The sequence below is a fragment of the Molossus molossus genome, unplaced genomic scaffold, assembly GCF_014108415.1.
Source record: "Molossus molossus isolate mMolMol1 unplaced genomic scaffold, mMolMol1.p scaffold_m16_p_9, whole genome shotgun sequence".
Lineage (NCBI taxonomy): Eukaryota > Metazoa > Chordata > Mammalia > Chiroptera > Molossidae > Molossus > Molossus molossus.
Window position 1 is genome coordinate 18,344,337 of NW_023425403.1, and position 19,057 is coordinate 18,363,393.

Here is a 19,057-nt window from a genome sequence, read left to right on the forward strand (position 1 = left end):
CTTCCAATCCATGAACAGGGTATGTGCTTCCACTTTTTTATATCTTCCTCTATTTCTTTTTTCAATAACCTGTAGTTTTTTGTGAATAGGTCCTTTATTTCTTTGGTTAAGTTTATTCCTAGGTATCTTAATTTTTTTTGCAGCAATGGTAAATGGGATTGTTTTCTTAGTTTCTCTTTCTGTGAGTTCATCCTTGGTGTATAAGAATGCCGTCGATTTCTTGACGTTAATTTTGTATCCTGCTACTTTGCCAAATTCATTTATTAAGTCTAGTAAATTTTTGATGGAGTCTTTGGGGTTTTCTACGTATAGTATCATGTCATCTGCAAATAATGACAGTTTCACTTCCTCCTTTCCAATTTGGATACCTTTTATTTTTTCTTCCTGTCTGATTGCTGTAGCTAAGACTTCCAGTACTATGTTAAATAGGAGTGGCGAAAGTGGGCATCCTTGCCTTGTTCCTGTTCTTAAGGGAAATGCTTTCAGTTTTTGCCCATTGAGTATGATGTTGGCTGTAGGTCTTTCATATATGGCCTTTATTGTGTCTAGATATGATCCCTCTATTCCCACATTGCTGAGCGTTTTTATCAGAAATGGATGCTGGATTTTTCGGCATCTATTGATATGATCATGTGGTTTTTATTCTCATTTTATTTATGTGGTGTATCACGTTTATTGATTTGTGAATATTGTACCAGCCTTGCATCCCTGGGATGAATCCCACTTGGTCATGGTGGATAATTTTTTGTCATATTGCTGGAGCCGATTTGCTAGTATTTTGTTCAGGATTTTGACGTCTATGTTCATCAGGGATATTGGCCTGTAGTTTTCTTTCTTTGTAGTGTCTTTTTCTGGTTTTGGAATTAGAATTATGCTGGCTTCATAAAATGAGTTTGAAAGTTTTCCTTCTTCTTGAATTTTTTGAAATAGTTTGAGGAGAATGGGTGTTAGTTCTTCTTTGAATGTTCGGTAAAACTCCCCCGTGAAGCCATCTGGGCCTGGGCTTTTTTTTGCTGGGAGAGTCTTGATTACATCTTCAATTTATTCTGTTGTTATTGGTCTGTTCAAGTTTTCTATCTCTTCCTGGTCCAGTTTTGGGAGACTATGTGTTTCTAGAAATTTGTCCATTTCGCTTAGATTGTCGAATTTGTTGCCATATATTTGTTCACAGTAGTTGTTAACAATCATTTGTATTTCTGTTGTGTCAGTTGTTACTTCTCCTCTTTCATTTCTGATTTTGTGTATTTGGGTTCTCTCTCTTTGTTTCTTGGTGAGTCTAGCTAAGGGTCTATCAATCTTGTTTATCCTTTCGAAAAACAAGCTCTTTGTTTCATTGATCCTTTGAATTGTTGGTTTGGTCTCTATGTCATTTATTTCTGTTCTGATCTTTACTATTTCCTTCCTTCTACTTGCTCTGGGGTTTTCTTTTTCTTTTATTTATTTATTTTCCTCGCCCGAGGACATTTTTTTATTTTTTTGTTCAGGTAGAGTGGGAGGGAGAGAGAGGAACAGAGAGAGAGAGAAACATCGATGTGAAAGGAACACATCGAGTGGCTGCCACCCACACAACCGACCAGGGCCAGGGACAAACTGCAACCGAGGTATGCGCCCTTAGTGGGAACCGAACCCGGGTCTCTCCAGACCGCAGGCTGACGCTCTAACCGCTGAGCCAAACCGGCCAGGGCTGGGGTTTTCTTTTTGTTTGCTCTCTAGTTCTTTAAGTTGTGAGGTTAGATAGCCTATTAGAGATTTTTCTTGTTTTTTTGAGGTAGGCCTGTAGTGCTATGAACTTCCCTCTCAGAACTGCTTTCGCTGCATCCCATAGATTTTGTGTTGTTGTGTCTTCATTTTCATTGGTTTCCATGAAGTTTTTGATTTTTTCCTTGATCTTCTCGGTGACCCATTCATTGTTTCATAACATACTATTTAGCTTCCATGTGTTCAAATGACTTTGTATGTTCTTCTTGCAATTGATTTCTCGTTTCATGCCATTGTGAACTGAGAAGATGCTTGATATGATTTCAGTCTTCTTGAACTTGTAGAGACTTAGTTTGTGCCCTAACATGTGGTCTATCTTTGAGAATGTCCCATGTGCACTTGAGAAGAATGTGAATTCTGTAATTTTGGGGTGTAATTCTCTGTAGATATCTATTAAATCCATTTGGTCTAGTGCTTCATTTAGAGTCTCTGTTTCCTTGCTAATTTTTTGTCTAGAGGTTCTATCCAGTGATGTCAGTAGGGTGTTGAAGTCCCCTGCTATGATTGTATTGCTATCGATTTCTCCTTTGAAGTCCTCCAGAAGATTTTTAAAATATTTTGGTGCTCCTATATTGGGTGCATATATGTTTATCAAGGTTATATCTTCCTGTTGAATAGATCCTTTCAATATTATGTAGTGGCCTTCTTTGTCTCTAGTTATGGCCTTCATTTTGAAGTCTATTTTATCAGACATGAGTATTACTACCCCAGTTTTTTTTTTCCTTTCCATTTGCTTGGAAGATTTTTTTCCATTCCTTCACTTTCAATCTACGTGAGTCTTTTGTTGTGAGGTGGGTCTCTTGTAAACAACATATATGTGAGTCATGCTTTCTTATCCAATCAGCTACTCTGTGTCTTTTTATGGGAGCATTCAATCCATTTACATTTAAGGTGATTATTGATATGTACTTATTTATTGCCATTTTTGTTTAGTGTGGTTCTATTTTTCTTCCCATTTCTCCTGCTAATTACAGCAGTCCTTTTAACATTTCTTGCAGTGCTGTTTTGGTGCTAATGTATTCCCTTAGCCTTTTTTTGTCTGGGAAGATTTGTTTTGTTTTTTTTTATCCTCACCCGAGGACTTTTTTCCATTTTTTGTTCAGATAGAGCAGGAGGGAGAGAGAGGAAGAGAGAGAGAGAGAGAAACATTGATGTGAAGGGACACATCGAGTGGCTGCCACCCGCACGACCAACCAGGGCCGGGGACTAACTGCAGCCGAGGTACGTGCTCTTAGCGGGAACCGAACCCGGGTCTCTCTGTACCACAGGCCGACGCTCCAACGGCTGAGCCAAACCGGCCAGGGCTGTCTGGGAAGCTCTTTATTTGACCTTCCATTTTGAATGATAGCCTTGCTGGGTAGAGCAGTCTTGGATTCAGATCCTTGTTTTTCATGACCTTGATTACTTTGTGCAATTTTCTTCTGGCCTGTAGTGTTTCTGTTGAGAAGTCAGCTGAGAGCCTTATGGGGGTTCCTTTGTAGGTAACCTGTTGCTTATCTCTTGCTGCTTTTAGGGTTCTCTCTTTGTCTTTAATTTTTGGCAGTTTGATTACTATGTGTCTTGGTGTGGGCCTGTTTGGGTTCTTCTTACTTGGGGCTCTCTGTGCTTCTTGAACTTGAATGCCTTTTTCCCTCACCAAATTAGGAAAGTTTTCTGTCACTATTTCTTTGAATATATTCTCTAACCCTTGCTCATTTTCTTCTTTTTAGGGACTCCTATGATGCGAATAATATTATGTTTCTCGTTGTCACACAGTTCTCTTAAGCTGTTTTCTGTTTTTTAATTGTTTTTTTCCTTTTGGTTTTCTGATTGATTGATTTTTTTCTACCCTGTCTTCTAATTCACTGATCCGGTCCTCAGCTTCCTCTACTCTGCTGTTTAGACCTTCCAATGTGTTCTTTATTTCTGATATGTCATTCTTCATTTCTTCTTGGTGGTTTTTAATTTCCCGTTGATTGAATTTCAACATTTCTATGTCTTTACTCGTGGTGTTGATGCCCTTACTCATGCTGTTGAGCTTCCTCAAGATCATGGCTCTGAATTCTAGCTCTGTTAACTTGCTTAACTGCTCCTCATTTACCTCATCTTCGGTAGATGTCTCTTGTTCTGTCATTTGGCATTTCTTTCTTTGTTTCACCATTTGGCCATCACAGTGGGCTTTGGAGCCCAGTAAATTTTCCCTGTGGGTTTTGGAATTGTGCTATTTGTGGCTCCCTCTCCTGGGTTTGGATGAGCAAGGGAGGACCCATGTTAAACACCACTGTCAAATCTTACTTTCCTGGGCAGAGTTGCAAGCCCAGGAATGGTTCAGTTATCCTCTAGCTTTTTGCCTGGAGGCTATTAGTAGAGGTTACTTGAAGAGCCTTTGGTTTTCAGTTGAAAAAAACTCCCTCAGGTGCTCAGGGTAAGGGGATTTCCCGAGGGTAGGGCAGATGCCGGTTGTTAATGAGTCTCAATTTTCATTTCAATCACCACCTGATTGGGTTGAATCTCTGAGGGAGGGGCCACTGCCTCTCCCCAGAGTCCTGGGAAAGAGCAATATGGTCACTGTTCTGCGTGGCTGTAACTCAGCAAAAGCTCTGAGTGCCCTCCAAATCCCGAGTGTCCCCACACAGTTCCAGTCCAGTCCGCCCTCCCTCTGCCGGAGCCCAAGGTGAGTGGCTGTGGCTGTTTCAGCCTCTGTCCCGGCTGCGCTGTGGGGCCGCCTGGGAGTGTGACCCGAGGGCGCCGCTTACAGCTAAGGCCGCTGCCGAGCTGCCGACCGTGGGCTCCCAGCCCCGTCTCGCGCCTTCGCAAGCCTACCGGGATGGAGTCAGTGTCCCTCGTTGTATGGTCCTCCAAGCTGCTTTTCTGTTGCTTTTTCCTGACGATTTATCTTTATTTTTGTTGTAATTCCAGTTTGGTCCTGGGAGACGGTCTGTGTAGCTTCTGTTCACTCCACCATCATTTTGGGATCCCCTCATCATTTTCTTTTATAATATACCTGCCGCTGGCCCACACAATCTAGTGACAACGGCTTAAAACGGTGGTGATAGGAAGACTCTAACCTATTTGTTTCAACCTGAAGGTCTCTTCTCTCACTCTCTAAACTAAAAAAGAATATACGACATTGCTGAACAGCTGAAATTTTAAATTTATCGGCAAGAAAGCAAACAGGTTTAGGGACTGAGGAAACGGATGTCGGAGAGTAAAATCAGGGACTGCGGTAATATCAGTACTAGATACCGGGTGTCACTAAATCAAAGGCTCACAGCACCAGTGACACTATTAAAATTCAAATGCTTTCACTCCTCTAAGATGAAGTTCTTACAGAGCCTGTTTATAGTTGTGTTTACTAGTTATAAATATATACGGGTCTAGCTCCTGGTGGGGAAGAAGAGGTGTTTCCGTGATTAAATATGATGGTGAATAGGTACCAGTTGTGGGTACATTAACTGCTGAAAGAACAAAACTTGCAAAAAGTGGCCAAACAGAGGTTTATTTTTACTACTATAAAGTCCAGCTGGGTTTGGGCCTTACTGACCCTTTGTCACTCCAAATATTGGTCAGTTTTCTTTTCTACCATTTGAGGTCTAGAAGCAGTCAGCTTTCCAACCCTACACGGCCTCAGCTTTCTCGACTATCCCCTTTCACTTCTGCTTGCAAATTGGCCGATTCTTGCCTGAGCGCACCTTTTCCGCTCGGAACCAAGCACAGCCTGTAATAGCCAACACTCCCTGTTAACATTCTGTTTTCCAGCCTCTGTGGTCAGTCGGCAGCTGGCAGACCACCTTCCCGGCTGTCCCAGGCAACCGTGTCCATGTCCTGCCCTTGCTCAACAGGGGTCTCAGGTTCTCCAGCCTCTGTTTCCAGGGTCTTCACCCCCCACTGCCTACATGTTAACTCAGACTTAAGTCTGTTAAAGCGTGCTCCATTTCCACATTCCAATGTCTGTGTTAATTATGGGAGTATAACTGCTACAAAACAAACCCCCAAATCTTGGTTGCTCAATAAAAATCTCAGGAGATTCATGAGGGGATTTAGGAGGGGCGTTAAGGTTTCAGGTTGGCCCTGGCTGGTTTGGCTCAGCGGTTAGAGCGTCGACCTGCGGTCCAGAGAGACTCAGGTTTGGTTCTCGCTAAGGGCACGTACCTCAGTTACAGTTTGTCCCCGGCCTTGGTTGGTCGTGCGGGTGGCAGCCACTCGATGTGTCCCTTTCATGTCGATGTTTCTCTCTCTCTCTCTCTCTCTCTCTCTCTCTCTCTCTCTCTCTCCCCCACTCTATCTGAACAAAAAATGGAAAAATGTCCTCAGGTGAGGATTTAAAAAAAAAAAATGTAAAAGAACAATGGCCCTGGCTGGTTTGGCTCAGCAGATGGAGTGTTGGCCTGTGGACCAGAGAGTCCCAGGTTTGGTTCCCACTAGGGGCACGTACCAAAAAAAATAAAAAGGGTTCAGGTTGGAGTGAGAATTTGTGTTTGCTTCAAAAAGAAGGAAGGGAGATTTTGCATTCTACTCACTATTGAATTTCCAAAATAAACACAAAAGACAGATGAACAAAAACAACCCAACAACTGCTTTCACCTTAAATACACGACTTCTTTCTTGTGATTTGTATTCTATCCAAAAGCCCCAAGCTCTAAGAAGTTGAATAAAATGCCAGATCTCATAGAAATACTTTTGAAATACAAACTTTTGCTAGACCAGGTTCCTCATATTCTTTTAAATCATGAGGATAACGAGACTGATATGGGAGGAATCACCGACTGTGAAGCCAATAGTGAACACAGTCTAGCAACATAAACTCGTCCATGCTGACTGGAAACAAGACAGAGGCTGCATGTGTCAAAGATCAAGGCTGCGAGACTGGGCCCCAAGTCAGAGAGAGCCGCATTCAAATCTCAGCTCAGCCATTTACCAGCTCTGTGTCATGGTAGCATTTCTTAGCCGCTAGTTTTTCATCTGTTAGCTTACCTGCTGAGCATAGTTGGGGAGGTCATAAATTTCAGGACCTTATCCTGGTATTTAAAGAAAGAAGGGCGCCCAACTGGTGTGGCTCAGTGGTTGAGCATCGACCCATGCACCAAGATGTCACTGGTTCGATTCCCAGTCAGGGCACATGCCCAGGTTGTGGGCCCAATCTCCAGTCGGCATGCAGGAGGCGGCCAATCGATGTTCTCTCTCATTGATGCTTCTATCTCTCTCTCCCTCTCCCTACTTCTATCTCTAAAAAGAATTTTTAAAAATTAAAAAAAGAAAGAAAGAGAGAAAGGAAGGAAGAAATAAAGAAATGAAAAAAAGAAAGGCAAACAATGCCCTTAAAACCCATGATCTGGGTGTTGGATGTACTTATTGCTGCCAAGGTATCATTCACTCCAGGCTTCTTTCTCTGCAGACAAAGCTTAGATGTAGATGAATGTATAGACATTCAGACAGATACACGTTTGTGCATGTGTGGATATGTGCGTGCGCGCATGCTTATCTTACACATACTGTCAATGTTTTCACTGCCATGCACATGTGGGTCCACTTTTGCAGGGTTTCTGTTTTGATTTGGTAGGCCTTTGTGCATGGTATTAACAAATATCCAGATAGCAATAGCTCAGTTAGCAGGGAAGTAGGAGGTATTTGGTACATAATAAATATCAGATACATATTTTTCTTATCATTTATTATAAACATGGGTGGTGTAGATGAACACTTTATCCTTTGCTCTTAAGTAAATAATTGGACAGTAGTGATTAATGAAGAGTTACAAGTCACAGTCACAGAGTGAATCTGTGATACCCTCTGTCTCCTGCAACGGAAGTTGTTATGTGTGTGGAGATAAAGATATATGATCAATATGCTTAAACCCCAGATACTGCCCTTGTCTTTTAAAACAAGTTGAGATTTCTGTCTGGAGGGTGATATGACTTCCTGCAGTGCCTGTCACTCCTGGAAGAAACATGGACCTCTTGGTGACAGATTTCCTCAGGGATTGTTCCTAGGTGGAGTGTTGTCGTACCTTTGCTAAATTTTTCTGAATAGGAAAAAGTTAGCCACTGCAAGGAAAAATACTATTTTAATATATTATTTATTAAAGTAATATTTATTGTTATCTTAAAGAGGATTAAGGTAAAGTAAACACTACTTTCATACGGTCAGAAGTAATTTCTCAAACGCTTGGTTATCGATGGACTTGATATTCATCGATAAGTAACCAGCTCACAGAAATCAGTTTTTATAATCCACTCATAAACCAATTTGATGGATTTTTTTAATACTCACTCGAGGATATTTTTCTATTTATCTTCAGACAGAGTGGGAGGGGGAGAGAGAAAGAAAAAGGGAGAGAGAGAAACATCGATGTGAGAGAGACATGTCGACTGGTTGCCTCCCACACGACCCCGACCAGGGCCTGGAATGAACCGCAAGGGAGGTACGTGTCCTTACCCAGAATCGAACCCGTGACTCATTGGTCTGCAGACCAATGCTCTACCGCTGAGCCAAGTCAGCCAGGGTGATTTTTTTTTTTTTTAACTTTAGGATGAGCAGAATAATGTGTATATCATAAACAATAAAATTAATCATTAACTTAGGTGTTATGAAAATTTAATTTGGAATGAGCTGACACCTATCATGTGGGTCATTATTGCTTTGTTAGAGACTTGCTGATATTTCTATAGTGCTACTGTGAGAGAATAAAAAAACACATGTGTATATATCTGTCCCCAGTTGCTGGTACAGAGCTCCTAAATGCCCTGGAATTTCCTGGGTGAGAACAGTGTCTTTGTTCCCATGAAGCCACTCTTGGTGGCTCCAGGATGGGGCCTGGTCACTAGAATGACCAAGATATGATTAGTCTTGGTGTTTTCAGCCCCACGCCCATCCTCTGGAGAGGGGAGAGGGACTGGAAATGAAGTTAATGATCAGTTATCCCTGTCCGATGAAGCCTCCTTAAAAAAAATCCCAATAAATGACGTTTGGAGGGAGTCTAGGCAGGTGAGCACATGGAGGTGCCGGGAGAGAGGTGAGCCCGCAGGAGAGAGGTGAGCCCGCGGGAGAGAGGTGAGCCCACGGGAGAGAGGTGAGCCCGCGGGAGAGAGGTGAGCCCGCGGGAGAGAGGTGAGTCCGCAGAGTGGTGAGCCCGCGGGAGAGAGGTGAGCCCGCGGGAGAGAGGTGAGTCCGCAGAGTGGTGAGCCCGCAGAGTGGTGAGCCCGCGGGAGAGAGGTGAGCCCGGGGGAGAGAGGTGAGCCCGGAGGAGAGAGGTGAGCCCGGAGGAGAGAGGTGAGCCCGCGGGAGAGAGGTGAGCCCGGAGGAGAGTGGTGAGCCCGCGGGAGAGAGGTGAGCCCGGAGGAGAGAGGTGAGCCCGGAGGAGAGAGGTGAGCCCGCAGGAGAGTGGTGAGTCCGCTGGAGAGAGGTGAGCCCGCGGGAGAGAGGTGAGCCCGGAGGAGAGAGGTGAGCCCGTGGGAGAGAGGTGAGCCCACGGGAGAGAGGTGAGCCTGGAGGAGAGTGGTGAGCCCGCGGGAGAGAGGTGAGCCCGGAGGAGAGTGGTGAGCCCGCGGGAGAGAGGTGAGCCCGGAGGAGAGAGGTGAGCCCGCGGGAGAGAGGTGAGCCCGGAGGAGAGTGGTGAGCCCGCGGGAGAGAGGTGAGCCCGGAGGAGAGAGGTGAGCCCGCGGGAGAGAGGTGAGCCCGGAGGAGAGTGGTGAGCCCGCGGGAGAGAGGTGAGCCCGGAGGAGAGAGGTGAGCCCGGAGGAGAGAGGTGAGCCCGCAGGAGAGTGGTGAGCCCGCGGGAGAGAGGTGAGCCCGGAGGAGAGAGGTGAGCCCGTGGGAGAGAGGTGAGCCCGCGGGAGAGAGGTGAGCCCGGAGGAGAGTGGTGAGCCCGCGGGAGAGAGGTGAGCCCGGAGGAGAGAGGTGAGCCCGCGGGAGAGAGGTGAGCCCGGAGGAGAGTGGTGAGCCCGCGGGAGAGAGGTGAGCCCGGAGGAGAGTGGTGAGCCCGCGGGAGAGAGGTGAGCCCTGAGGAGAGAGGTGAGCCCGCGGGAGAGAGGTGAGCCCGGAGGAGAGAGGTGAGCCCGGAGGAGAGAGGTGAGCCCGCGGGAGAGAGGTGAGCCCGCGGGAGAGAGGTGAGCCCGCGGGAGAGAGGTGATCCCGCAGGAGAGAGGTGAGTCCGCAGAGTGGTGAGCCCGCGGGAGAGAGGTGAGCCCGCGGGAGAAAGGTGAGCCCGGAGGAGAGAGGTGAGCCCGCGGGAGAGAGGTGAGCCCGCGGGAGAGAGGTGAGCCCGGAGGAGAGAGGTGAGCCCGCGGGAGAGAGGTGAGCCCGGAGGAGAGTGGTGAGCCCGCGGGAGAGAGGTGAGCCCGGAGGAGAGAGGTGAGCCCGCGGGAGAGAGGTGAGCCCGGAGGAGAGTGGTGAGCCCGGAGGAGAGAGGTGAGCCCGCGGGAGAGAGGTGAGCCCGCGGGAGAGAGGTGAGCCCGGAGGAGAGTGGTGAGCCCGCGGGAGAGAGGTGAGCCCGGAGGAGAGAGGTGAGCCCGGAGGAGAGTGGTGAGCCCGGAGGAGAGTGGTGAGCCCGGAGGAGAGAGGTGAGCCCGCGGGAGAGAGGTGAGCCCGCGGGAGAGAGGTGAGCCCGCGGGAGAGAGGTGAGCCCGGAGGAGAGTGGTGAGCCCGGAGGAGAGAGGTGAGCCCGGAGGAGAGAGGTGAGCCCGCGGGAGAGAGGTGAGCCCGGAGGAGAGTGGTGAGCCCGCGGGAGAGAGGTGAGCCCGGAGGAGAGAGGTGAGCCCGCGGGAGAGAGGTGAGCCCGGAGGAGAGAGGTGAGCCCGGAGGAGAGAGGTGAGCTCGGAGGAGAGTGGTGAGCTCGGAGGAGAGAGGTGAGCCCGTGAGAGAGAGGTGAGCCCGGAGGAGAGAGGTGAGCCCGGAGGAGAGTGGTGAGCCCGCGGGAGAGAGGTGATCCCGCGGGAGAGAGGTGAGCCCGCGGGAGAGAGGTGAGCCCGCGGGAGAGAGGTGATCCCGCGGGAGAGAGGTGAGCCCGCGGGAGAGAGGTGATCCCGCGGGAGAGAGGTGAGCCCGGAGGAGAGAGGTGAGCCCGCGGGAGAGAGGTGAGCCCGGAGGAGAGAGGTGAGCCCGCGGGAGAGAGGTGATCCCGCGGGAGAGAGGTGAGCCCGGAGGAGAGTGGTGAGTCCGCGGGAGAGAGGTGAGCCCGGAGGAGAGTGGTGAGCCCGCGGGAGAGAGGTGATCCCGCGGGAGAGAGGTGATCCCGCGGGAGAGAGGTGATCCCGCGGGAGAGAGGTGAGCCCGGAGGAGAGTGGTGAGCCCGCGGGAGAGAGGTGATCCCGCGGGAGAGAGGTGAGCCCGCGGGAGAGAGGTGAGCCCGCGGGAGAGAGGTGATCCCGCGGGAGAGAGGTGAGCCCGGAGGAGAGTGGTGAGCCCGCGGGAGAGAGGTGATCCCGCGGGAGAGAGGTGAGCCCGGAGGAGAGAGGTGAGCCCGCGGGAGAGAGGTGAGCCCGGAGGAGAGAGGTGAGCCCGGAGGAGAGAGGTGAGCCCGGAGGAGAGTGGTGAGCCCGCGGGAGAGAGGTGAGCCCGGAGGAGAGTGGTGAGCCCGCGGGAGAGAGGTGAGCCCGGAGGAGAGTGGTGAGCCCGCGGGAGAGAGGTGATCCCGCGGGAGAGAGGTGAGCCCGGAGGAGAGTGGTGAGCCCGCGGGAGAGAGGTGAGCCCGGAGGAGAGAGGTGAGCCCGCGGGAGAGAGGTGATCCCGGAGGAGAGTGGTGAGCCCGCGGGAGAGAGGTGAGCCCGGAGGAGAGAGGTGAGCCCGCGGGAGAGAGGTGATCCCGGAGGAGAGTGGTGAGCCCGCGGGAGAGAGGTGAGCCCGGAGGAGAGAGGTGAGCCCGCGGGAGAGAGGTGATCCCGCGGGAGAGAGGTGAGCCCGGAGGAGAGTGGTGAGCCCGCGGGAGAGAGGTGAGCCCGGAGGAGAGAGGTGAGCCCGCGGGAGAGAGGTGAGCCCGGAGGAGAGTGGTGAGCCCGCGGGAGAGAGGTGAGCCCGGAGGAGAGAGGTGAGCCCGCGGGAGAGAGGTGAGCCCGGAGGAGAGTGGTGAGCCCGCGGGAGAGAGGTGAGCCCGGAGGAGAGAGGTGAGCCCGCGGGAGAGAGGTGAGCCCGGAGGAGAGTGGTGAGCCCGCGGGAGAGAGGTGAGCCCGGAGGAGAGTGGTGAGCCCGCGGGAGAGAGGTGAGCCCGGAGGAGAGTGGTGAGCCCGCGGGAGAGAGGTGAGCCCGGAGGAGAGAGGTGAGCCCGGAGGAGAGAGGTGAGCCCGCGGGAGAGAGGTGAGCCCGGAGGAGAGAGGTGAGCCCGCGGGAGAGAGGTGAGCCCGGAGGAGAGTGGTGAGCCCGCGGGAGAGAGGTGAGCCCGGAGGAGAGAGGTGAGCCCGCGGGAGAGAGGTGATCCCGCGGGAGAGAGGTGAGCCCGGAGGAGAGTGGTGAGCCCGCGGGAGAGAGGTGAGCCCGGAGGAGAGTGGTGAGCCCGCGGGAGAGAGGTGAGCCCGCGGGAGAGAGGTGAGCCCGGAGGAGAGAGGTGAGCCCGCGGGAGAGAGGTGAGCCCGGGGGAGAGTGGTGAGCCCGCGGGAGAGAGGTGAGCCCGGGGGAGAGTGGTGAACCCGCGGGAGAGAGGTGAGCCCGGGGGAGAGTGGTGAGCCCGCGGGAGAGAGGTGAGCCCGGAGGAGAGAGGTGAACCCGCGGGAGAGAGGTGAGCCCGGAGGAGAGAGGTGAGCCCGCGGGAGAGAGGTGAGCCCGGAGGAGAGAGGTGAACCCGCGGGAGAGAGGTGAGCCCGGAGGAGAGAGGTGAGCTCGGAGGAGAGTGGTGAGCCCGCGGGAGAGAGGTGAGCCCGGAGGAGAGAGGTGAGCCCGGAGGAGAGTGGTGAGCCCGTGGGAGAGAGGTGAGCCCGGAGGAGAGAGGTGAGCCCGGAGGAGAGTGGTGAGCCCGCGGGAGAGAGGTGAGCCCGCGGGAGAGAGGTGAGCCCGCGGGAGATAGGTGAGCCCGGAGGAGAGAGGTGAGCCCGCGGGAGAGAGGTGAGCCCGGAGGAGAGTGGTGAGTCCGCGGGAGAGAGGTGAGCCCGGAGGAGAGTGGTGAGCCCGCGGGAGAGAGGTGATCCCGCGGGAGAGAGGTGAGCCCGCGGGAGAGAGGTGAGCCCGCGGGAGAGAGGTGATCCCGCGGGAGAGAGGTGAGCCCGGAGGAGAGTGGTGAGCCCGCGGGAGAGAGGTGATCCCGCGGGAGAGAGGTGAGCCCGCGGGAGAGAGGTGAGCCCGCGGGAGAGAGGTGATCCCGCGGGAGAGAGGTGAGCCCGGAGGAGAGAGGTGATCCCGCGGGAGAGAGGTGAGCCCGGAGGAGAGAGGTGAGCCCGCGGGAGAGAGGTGAGCCCGGAGGAGAGAGGTGAGCCCGGAGGAGAGAGGTGAGCCCGCGGGAGAGAGGTGAGCCCGGAGGAGAGTGGTGAGCCCGCGGGAGAGAGGTGAGCCCGGAGGAGAGTGGTGAGCCCGCGGGAGAGAGGTGAGCCCGGAGGAGAGTGGTGAGCCCGCGGGAGAGAGGTGATCCCGCGGGAGAGAGGTGAGCCCGGAGGAGAGAGGTGAGCCCGCGGGAGAGAGGTGAGCCCGGAGGAGAGAGGTGAGCCCGGAGGAGAGTGGTGAGCCCGCGGGAGAGAGGTGAGCCCGGAGGAGAGTGGTGAGCCCGCGGGAGAGAGGTGAGCCCGGAGGAGAGTGGTGAGCCCGCGGGAGAGAGGTGATCCCGCGGGAGAGAGGTGAGCCCGGAGGAGAGTGGTGAGCCCGCGGGAGAGAGGTGAGCCCGGAGGAGAGAGGTGAGCCCGCGGGAGAGAGGTGATCCCGGAGGAGAGTGGTGAGCCCGCGGGAGAGAGGTGAGCCCGGAGGAGAGAGGTGAGCCCGCGGGAGAGAGGTGATCCCGCGGGAGAGAGGTGAGCCCGGAGGAGAGTGGTGAGCCCGCGGGAGAGAGGTGATCCCGCGGGAGAGAGGTGAGCCCGGAGGAGAGTGGTCAGCCCGCGGGAGAGAGGTGAGCCCGGAGGAGAGAGGTGAGCCCGCGGGAGAGAGGTGAGCCCGGAGGAGAGTGGTGAGCCCGCGGGAGAGAGGTGAGCCCGGAGGAGAGAGGTGAGCCCGCGGGAGAGAGGTGATCCCGCGGGAGAGAGGTGAGCCCGGAGGAGAGTGGTGAGCCCGCGGGAGAGAGGTGAGCCCGGAGGAGAGTGGTGAGCCCGCGGGAGAGAGGTGAGCCCGGAGGAGAGTGGTGAACCCGCGGGAGAGAGGTGAGCCCGGGGGAGAGTGGTGAGCCCGCGGGAGAGAGGTGAGCCCGGAGGAGAGTGGTGAACCCGCGGGAGAGAGGTGAGCCCGGGGGAGAGTGGTGAGCCCGCGGGAGAGAGGTGAGCCCGGAGGAGAGAGGTGAGCCCGCGGGAGAGAGGTGAGCCCGGAGGAGAGAGGTGAACCCGCGGGAGAGAGGTGAGCCCGGAGGAGAGAGGTGAGCTCGGAGGAGAGTGGTGAGCCCGCGGGAGAGAGGTGAGCCCGGAGGAGAGAGGTGAGCCCGGAGGAGAGTGGTGAGCCCGTGGGAGAGAGGTGAGCCCGGAGGAGAGAGGTGAGCCCGGAGGAGAGTGGTGAGCCCGCGGGAGAGAGGTGAGCCCGCGGGAGAGAGGTGAGCCCGCGGGAGATAGGTGAGCCCGGAGGAGAGAGGTGAGCCCGCGGGAGAGAGGTGAGCCCGCGGGAGAGAGGTGAGCCCGCGGGAGAGAGGTGAGCCCGGAGGAGAGTGGTGAGCCCGCGGGAGAGAGGTGATCCCGCCGGAGAGAAGTGAGCCCGTGGGAGAGAGGTGAGCCCGCGGGAGAGAGGTGATCCCGCGGGAGAGAGGTGATCCCGCAGAGTGGTGAGCCCGCAGAGTGGTGAGCCCGCAGAGAGATGAGCCCGGAGAGGACCTAGAGGCTCCGCACCCCTCCCCACATACCCAGCCTACACACCTGTCTCTTCCATCTGGATGTTCATCTTTATCCTTGATCACATCTTTTTATAATTAACTGGTAAACAGTAAACTGGTTTCCTAAGTTCTAGCAAACTAATTGGACCCAAGGAGAGGGTAATGGGGACCTCCGATTTGTAGCCTGTTGGTCAGAAAGACAGGTGATAACCTGGACCTGGTATTGGTGTCTGAAATGGGGAGGAGGGGAGAAAGTCTTGTGAGACTGAGCCCTTCACCTGTGGGATCTGAGCTGTCTCCAGTAGACAGTGTCAGATTTGAGTTAAATTGTAAGACACTCAGCTGGCATTGCAGAGAATTATTTGGTGGGGGTGAACCTCCCACATATCTGGTGTCAGAAGTGTCATGAGTGTGGTAGTAGCATGAGAATTAAGGAGACACACAGAAGGGCAGTGTAGGTTTTTCTCTCTACACCTACTATATTATATTTGTTCATGTAAGTGGAAAGTACCACACACACTTCAGACTGGGTTATTATTATTATCACATTTTACGGATAATAAAATTGTGTTTCTATATTTTAACAAAGTAATTTTTATCATTGAGTGTTGGTATTAAAGTCTCAGGTGTACAACTCACTGTCTCAGTTGTCTTGTGGCCAGATAGAGTTAATGAAGTCTCTCTAGTGTCTAAGTTATTACAGAGAATTTCAACCCGGAATTAAGTAATTTTACAGTGTAAAAGTTACCTAGAGATGCTCTAATATCATTCTGTAATTTTACATATAATTTTACTAACGAAGGAATTTGAGCTCAGAAAGGTCATATAACTGGTTCAGAGTCACAATCAGGAGAAGAGCTGGATCCAGAATCCAGGCCTTGGATGCTGGTCCTCAAATGTCTCGTGTACAGTGGACCCTCCTTGAAGTGGAGGGAATGAATGAATGAACTGTACGTGATCAGATCTGTATCACGTGCTCTGAGTAAGGTCTGCCTAGAACATCTTCAACAAATTCAGCATTTAGAACAGTAAGAGGCTTTAGGTCGTAAATTTAGGGAGAAGAAGAAATGTATATTGACTTGCATTTGACAACCCTGACTTTACTTTTTCTAGTGTTGGATGCATTTTTAGCCATTGCAACCCTAAACATAGTATTAGAAATATGTTTTTATAAGCAGAGATTTAAGTTTCAAATAGCTTCATTCTGTAACTCTGTTATTAACACATTGTTGACCGCCAATTTTATGCAGAAGTTATGTCATGTCACCAGCTATTTTTTCATAATTGAGTATGAAAGTGAAATAATCAAAATAAACTTCAGTATACTTTACTTATACATAATGAATTTAAGTGAAACTTTGTACATATCTGCTACATATTACATTTTATACATATTATATATTTTAGTAATTTTTTTTGGTGTGGTATACTGTATAGCAATCACCTATGTGTAATGGTACTTAACATGTTTTGCAAACATATCTGGTTTTGCTGAGCTTTCCTTTTGAAACACACATTACACGTTCTAGTTGGATTTTTTTTATACCAGTGACTATTTTTTCTAAAACGTGGTCTTTTAGTTGCCCTGAAAGTGTAAAAGGTGAATCGATGTCAGGAGCTCTTTCAGAAGGACCAGAAGTGCTAGGTTCTGAGCTGCACTCATTAGAACCAGCAGATATCTGTTCCCTAGCGACTTCAAGTAGAAATTTTTTGTGTCTTATTTTATTTTGTCTATTGTAATTACAATAAATTTTGAATGCATTGAATAAAACGCAACTGATCAGAAAGAATGTTACGTTTTTAAACCACTTTTTACTTTCTTGAAGATACTGCAGTTCGCCAAATATGGGTCTGCTCGATCAACTCCCTTCCTGTATCTGCTGTGGTCTGATACGCACGCAGGTTTAACTGTATCTTCCGTAGAATTTCTTTTTCGCTTTCCAGTTGTTTTCATAGAGGCATCGTGGACAGTTGGTATCATATTCACTAGTCTTTTACCTTTCCATGACATAAGGATAGTGGGTCATTTCCGTAAGAACATCATTTCCCCTCTCTGAAGATTCTTTGACTTTTCTTTTAGTACCTTTGGCAAGCCATGGTTTTCTCTTACGGTACCACAGATTAACATTTTCTTTTCTAATATTTCAGCTGCAGAAACACTGTTGCAGTAATTACCTTGATATACATGATGCCAAGAATCAAGATATGGCTCTAAGACAGATAATAGAGTTTCTTGCAGCCTTTTACCTTCACCCGAATACATCTCTAAGTTGCAAATGTATCCACTCTCGCTTTCACAAAGCATTCTCACTAAAATCCCACATTTTATTATTTTTGCTGGATTATATGTTCTGAAGCTGATACATTCTCTATATGGTATCATTGCTTCATCTAGGTAACTCCTGCTTAGGCACATACAAAGACTGAAATTTTGGAAGAAAGTAATCCAAAAGAGGCCTAATTTTATACAATCTGTCTTCATTAGATGTATTTTGTGAATTATCACTAAGATGGAAAAATGTAAGAATTTGCTTGAACCTCATTCTGCTCATAGTTTTAGGAAATATTGGAGCTTCAACCAAAGGGTCCACTGACCAGTAATCCCTTTGGTGTGATTTTTTTCATTTGTCCCATCAATATCAACAAACCGAGAAACTTCTTTAAATCAGTATTGGTAACTTTCGTCCTTGGTACAGTTTTAGTAGATTATTTGTAAAATTGTTCCATTTGGTGGTGGTATAAATTGGTTTGAAAAACAACTAAATCAAAAAAGTTATTACTAAAAAGTAATTTCGTCACTTCCCTGATGCTCCATGGATCACTAAGGTTGGCAGCTACACCCGAAATATTTGAATAATCCTCCAAAGTTGGTGTAATATCATTTTCAATCCACTCTTCGAAAATCACTTTCACTATCAGATCTTATTACATTTCTTTTTTGTCACTTTAGTGGTCTAATATCCAACTCATTACTGTCTCCCGATAACTATCAGTTTCTACATCACTACAATAGATTTCAAAATCACTTGGACAATCAGATAAAGTGTCTGCATATTCATTGAAAAGTTCTTCACCTTCACGATCCGTCATGTTTGAAACTTTTGTAAAACTATAATTGCAAAAAAAGCTAAATATCAAGAAAAGTCACTTTTTTATAATAAACTGAGCACGATTGAACATGATGAAGAAAGATTTTACAATATCCTTGATGTGTATGTTCAAACTGCGAGTGGTTAGGAGGTAGTCCAAGTTTAGAGGGCTCCACACCGTGATTGTTTTTGTTTACAGTACCTTTGATTTTGTGGTCTCAACGCCCGGAGGAGTGGGGAGAAAGGGACTCCGCATGAGAATATAGAACCATGTGCTGTTTTTCGAACTTAGACCCTCAGGGTGAAGAGTCATAAATACAATAATCCTATATTACCCTGAGTTTCAAAAATTGAAATAGCTAATGCAAGTGTAAACACGAGTTAACTCATGACTGGTCAGCAATGTTTAGACATGAAAACATGAGTTAACTCGTGAGCAGTCAACTTTACTTTTAGAGCATTAGCTCTAGAAAATCAATTAAAATTATATTTTGATATTTTCTTGTTTTTATTTTGTTTGTTGGTTGGTTGGATGTTAGGTTGTGATTTATTTTTGTTTGTGGGCTAATAGCAGTGCTGCCATAAATATGGTGTGTTTCCTAATGATGCTAATTCAATTTACACATCTAGTTTTTTTAGCACTGATCTTCCACCTTGATGTTGAACTGCTCATTATATGCTGGAGGCCAAAAATATGCTCCTTGTTATACATCGTGTGCATCCACTTTGCATTTAGTATTAGCGTGGGTTTAGTTCCCTTTAGACATTTTATGTTCAACCGTACAAAAAACACACAACTAAAAACCAGGATTCAGAAGGACTTTTTATAGCTCAGAAATAATGAGCCTGATTCTCTGACTCACAGGTCGCAGATGGATCCCACTGTCAGGTTAGCTGGAGAGAAAGAAAGGTAGAAAACAACTTTCCCTCGCCTACCAGCCGGGGGCAGGTAGCCTCCTGTTCCTTCAATCCTCAGAGCCTGTGGCATACCTGAGAGCTGAGCTGCACCCCCAGGCCCTGTGCTCCAATTTGCCAACCTGATTGTTCGGAGAAGCTTGTGGGAAGCAGCACAGAGGGCTGGTTACAAGATCTGAAGGAGCAAGTGCCCGGAGCAGCTACCAGACAGGGCCTCGCTTCTTTGCTCTTCCCCGGTAAGTGGGAGGGACTTCTCTGAGCTCATGGACACTGACCGGTCTTTGTGACGATTATTTCAGACAAAAGAGCCAGTGGGAGAGGACTCCCATCTCTCCATACCTGAGACCTAGAGATGAAGGAGCAAAGGAGAAACTCCCCATGACCTTCTGATGACATTTCT

General features: G+C 49.8%; 1 pseudogene; it reads right to left on the minus strand.

Annotated features, from left to right (window-relative positions):
- The window catches only part of LOC118623027, a 79,455-nt pseudogene extending 61,712 nt beyond the window's left edge, over positions 1 to 17,743 (minus strand).
- Between the last annotated feature and the right edge of the window lie 1,314 nt (positions 17,744 to 19,057).